Source organism: Coffea eugenioides, chromosome 2 (assembly GCF_003713205.1).
Source record: "Coffea eugenioides isolate CCC68of chromosome 2, Ceug_1.0, whole genome shotgun sequence".
Lineage (NCBI taxonomy): Eukaryota > Viridiplantae > Streptophyta > Magnoliopsida > Gentianales > Rubiaceae > Coffea > Coffea eugenioides.
Window position 1 is genome coordinate 67,319,058 of NC_040036.1, and position 5,526 is coordinate 67,324,583.

At 38.8% G+C, this 5,526-nt stretch overlaps 1 non-coding gene across 1 annotated transcript; it reads left to right on the forward strand.

Moving 5' to 3' along the window:
* The first annotated feature begins 3,264 nt into the window (after positions 1–3,264).
* On the forward strand, positions 3,265–3,373 carry LOC113764260. Its single transcript, XR_003467540.1, has one exon. It is a non-coding gene; the product is annotated as a small nucleolar RNA R71 (small nucleolar RNA).
* The last annotated feature ends 2,153 nt before the right edge of the window (positions 3,374–5,526 follow it).

Sequence of the window (5,526 nt, forward strand, 5' to 3'; positions counted from 1 at the left end):
TATAGGCATTAGAACTAGGTTAGTTCATTTGCTTGATTAGATTAGGGAATACCCCTTGGATATGGGATATGGACGAGTTTGGCTTTCTAGTCTTAACACGCTCGTATTCCCTCTATTAAAGGGAAAATTGAGTCACGAACATTAGTCCCCCGTACCCGACATGATGTATTCTTTTAAGACATGTATATTTCTATTATTATTTTATTCTTTTCCTTTTCTTGGAGTCTCATACTTTTGCATCATTCGTGACCTCTCCAAAGAGTCATTATTGGGTGTTACAATTGATGTGATTGGCACCACTCAAGCTTTGAAGAGAAATTTTGCCCCCCGATGTTCCCCTAGGTCTAGGTTTTGCATTCATATAGTGCATCCAAATGTGATAAATTCTTTGGTTAAAAATAAGAAAATCCTTGACTAAATCACGCAACTAACCTTGGTTAGGTCGAATGGGTGCCTTGGATTTTTATCCTTGCCTTCCCCTTCGTCAAATGTGACTCCCGAACCTTTCCTTTGATTTTCGTGGATTAGGAGTCGTTTAAAAGGGGTTTTTCTACTTTTTTCCTTTGAAAACTCATTTTAGGTGACTTGGTACACCTTAACTCAATACCAAGTGGCGACTCCGATTTTTTTTCAAAAAACCCTTTTTAAACTATTATTTTGGGTCAAATCGTCGCATTTTCAAGTTCCATTTAGACCCATATTTTTCTTCATTTTCTTTGTAAATCAAAAATTCACTTTTCAAACTATTTATTTTTCTTGTAAAAAATGGGGCGCGACAACTCCTGTCTTCTTTGGAACTACCTGTACAGGGCTCACCCATGGGCTATCCGATATTATGAATATGATCCCCACATCTAGCAACTTCAATATCTCCTTCTTCACCACTTCCATCATGAGGGGATTGAACCTCTTTTGAGCTTGCCGTACAGGTTTGGAGTTCTCTTCCAGTCTTATTCGGTACATACAGATGGAAGGGTCGATCCCCTTAATGTTGGCGATGGTCCACCCTATTGCCTCTTTATACTTTCTAAGGACTCGGATTAGTTTCACTTCCTGAGCTTCTAATAGCGTCGCCGAGATAATCACCGAGAGTGTTTCCTTTTCCCCCAAATATACATACTTCAAGTGTTTCGGCAGAGACTTCAATTCCAACACCGGTGCCTGCACCACAGATGGTAGTACCCTCTGGTGAGGTTCGGGCACAAAGACAGATGCAAGCTCATACCTTTTCGTCGTTGTAGGCAATGAGTGTAATGCCCCTATTGTACATGTCAAATCTTCACTCAATTCTAACTTAGGAGTTGTCTCCAACTCAAGGTGCTTGGTTAAAACGACATCCAACTCATTCCTGCCAACAATCTCAAACACTTCCTGCACTGCAGGGTCAATAACATTCACAGAAAAAACAGAGCTAAAATTGGAGTTCGAGGGATATTTCATAGTCTCAAAGATATTGAAATGAACAATTTTTTCATCAAATTCCATGAACAAGATACCCTTAATAACATCAATTTTCGTCTAGACTGTGCTAAAAAAGGGTCTACCTAATAGCAAATGTGAGGGATCGGGGGAATGATCATCATCCATGTCAAGTACATAAAAGTCAATTGGAAATATTAATTCATTAATTTTAACTAACACATCCTCAACCAACTCATTAGGATATTTATTTATATTTCATAGTCTCAAAGATATTGAAATGAACAATTTTTTCATCAAATTCCATGAACAAGATACCCTTAATAACATCAATTTTCGTCTAGACTGTGCTAAAAAAGGGTCTACCTAATAGCAAATGTGAGGGATCGGGGGAATGATCATCATCCATGTCAAGTACATAAAAGTCAGTTGGAAATATTAATTCATTAATTTTAACTAACACATCCTCAACCAACTCATTAGGATATTTATTTGTTCGGTCAACTAATTGAATTATTATCCCAATTTCTTTTAATGGATCTAGGTTCAGAGAAGCATAGATAGATTTAGATATTACGTTGATTAACGCTTCTAAGTCCAACATGGCCTTTCTAATCAAAATATTACCTATCTTATAAGGCATAGTAAACATACTTGGATCCCCGCACTTCAGTGGGAGATTTCTCTGTAGCACCGCTGACACGTTCTTCCCCACAATAACCCTTTCATCTCCCCTCAGCTTTCTTTGGTTGACGCATAAATTTCTGAAAAATTTTGCGTACTTTGGCACTTGTTTGATTGCATCTAGCAGGGGAATGTTGATCTCCACTTTGTGAAATGCCTCCAAGATCTCTTTCTCCTTATCCTGCTTCTTCGGTTTTTCCAACCTGCTAGGAAAGGGAGGCGGGTTAGTCTTTACTGTAATGTGGGTCCGGGCGTACCTTTGGACCTTTGCTGCTTATGTTTTCTGCCTCCAGCTCTTTCTCAATTTTCTCTTCATCTTTGTCCTTTGAAGTCACCAATTCGGGTTCTTGGATTTCTCTCCCGTTCCTTAAGGTCATTGCATTTACGTTTTTCGGGTTCAATTCGGGTTGAGATGGCAACTTTCCTTGAACTTGGGACTCCAGGCGATTGATCGCCACTACCATCTGACTTTGCATTGCTTGTATCTAGCCCATTTGACTTTGCACTGCTTGTATCTGACCCATTTGACTTTGCAAGTTAGATTCCATCTTTTGTTGAAATTGTGCTTGGCTAGCAATTAACTATTTCACCATTTCTTCCAAAGATGGCCCTGAGCTTAGAGGTGGTGGTGGTGCTAGCCGAGGTTGGTATTGCTGATGATACCCTTGCTATCTATTCGGTGCAAAATTGGATTGTCTATTTCCTCTATAATTGAGGTTAGGGTGATCTCTCCAACCCGGATTGTAAGTGTTCAAATACGGGTCATACGGCTTTCTTGGCGCGAGCGCGTGACCAGCCATGTTTACTTGTTTCATACTCTTTTCTTGAATCATCGGGCACATCTCTGTAGAATGACCCGTGGTAGCGTAAATTTCATAGACCTTGGCCTGCAGTGCACTCCCTACAGCCAATTTTCTAACAAAAGATGTTAACTCCGTCAATTGCTGTTGGATAGAGAATATTTCTACTTCATTCACTATGCATGTCGGGACATCCTCCCTCGTACCAAACTGCTGCAAATTATCGGCCATTCCTTCAATTAACTCCCATGCTTCTCGAGAAGTCTTGTTCACTAACGCCCCTCCACTTGCAGCATCAATTATACTCCGGTCTCTGAAAAACAGCCCCTCGTAAAAGTATTGGATGAGCAGTTGCTCGCTTATTTGGTGTTGAGGGCACTTGATGCATAATTTCTTGAATCGCTCCCAATAATCATAGAGCGACTCTCCTGGATGCTGTTTGATACCCCGCATATCTCCTTCCTTAGGCTTGCGGCTCGAGACGCCGGAAAGTATTTGTTTAAGAATTTTTTCTTCAACTGATCCCACGTGGTCATACTACCTGGGGGTAGGTAGTACAGTCAATCTTTCGCAGAGTCCTTCAGAGAGAAAGGGATTGCCCTCATTTTTATTTGTTCTTCTGTAATTCTCGGGAGTTTCATGTTGTTGCAAATGACATCAAACTCTTGCAAGTGCTTATAAAGCTCCTCACCTGATAAACCATGGAAAGATGGCAAAAGATGAATTAGACCAGATTTTAACTCAAATGGGGTATTATCATTCAAACTTGGAAAAGTAATGTATAATGGTTGCTGATTTAAATCAAGAGCAGCCAACTCTCTCAATGTTCGTGCATTAGTCATGGTAACTTCTTTTCAGTTCGAGTTACTTGAAGTATCACCAAGTGAACGTGTCGCTTCAACTCCCGAATCAAGTTTCTGATATGCAGTACTAGATTGTTCCTCCCTGAGCTGTCTGGTCTCTTTCCGTGTTCTCCGCGCAGTCTTCTCTAGTTCGGGGTTGAAAATTAGTTCGCCTGTACGAGAAGAACGAGGTATACACTAGAAAAATACCAGAAAATTAAAACAAGAATGAATTAAAAAAAAAGAAACAAATAACTAACGCCAATCCCCGGCAACGGCGCCACAAATTGACAAGTTGTCGATGCCTGTGCAATAATAAAAATAAATCTAATTAATAGTTAAAGTAATCAAAACTCGATTCTAAGTACTGGAGTAGGGATTCTAGGTATGCAATGGGTTACTTGATTCACCCTATTCTCGAAGAGTTTGCTTAATCCGATATACCAGAATGGGACCGCTTATTCACAAAGAAATTATTGATTTGTAGAAAGGGCGAGTAAGGTCGTCTCCTCAGGAATTGGAGATATTTGTCTTTTTTGAAATCCAAAGTAACACGGGAGGTGTTTTTGTATAAAAGATAACAATTAAATCAGTTCAACTAAGAATAAATAGCTAACTAAAAACTAAATGACAATTTACTAAAATTAGATTAATAATAACTAAAGGTTTAGTCAAGAAATAACTTCAACAATGGTTCACCTAATTGATCATCAATGCAAAGGCAATTCCAATTATTTACTAATAAATAGGTTATAACTGCCAAACAAGTTATGACAGTTAACCCTTCCTTACTGTGTCGGTGATTAAGGTACGTCCGTTAATCACTGCTCTAATTGAGAAATAATCCTAGGTACACCCGTAAAATTTAATTCTCCAATTGCCTTATGTATTAGATGAGCCCTATTCTAACCAAATAACGCACTATCAGAGTTATTTTAGATTAACCTGCGTATTCCCCTGACACAAACCCAATCATGCCAGTTGTCACTATTTCAGAGTAATTAAACAATTACGAATTTAATGCTCTAATTGACAATAGGTTACCAAATTAATTCGACATCTGGATCCAAGATAATCAATTAACTAAATAACCATAAGTACTGCAATCAAAGAATATGCAAATGCCAATAAATAAGAGAAATAAATAAAATTAATTCGATCTCACAATTTTTAGATGAACCAAAGCCTCCGTTGTTCCTTGACTGGAAAAAGGGATTTAGTTCATCCCTGATGAGGAAAACCCACACAAAGTTGATGGAACATATGCGGCCATTGTTTTCAATTCAGATGCTGCAATTCGTTGGAATTAACGACAGAATAGCAAGACTACAGAGAATGACTAATTGGTTCCTGCTTGTCCTGACATACGAAGGAAAAGCTTCTCAAAAGACGAAAAGGAAATGTCAAAAAGGAAAAACTAAAAGTAGTCACAGTTGTCTCCTATCTATCCTTATCTAATTCCCTACTTCTTCTTTTCGGCGCTCCAGAGGAAAAGGAAGACTCCTAGGCTTGCTTGATCTCCTCTCTCTTCGGGAATTGCCAAAAGAAGAAAAGTTCCTCCTTTTCTAAAAGTGCCCCTGGATGCCGTATTTGCCCCTGGCATAAGGAAGCAGAGTTGAATTGTTTTCCACCGTGTTGATTGCTACTAAAACTTTTTTCCTGATAACTGTCAAATTTGCACTTGTTCTGGTATTTTTGTTCTACTCCCTGTAATAAATACAAATTTTCAGAGGTGAGTAGAATCTGACAATTAATCCACATTTGATAAGGTAATAGGGAAA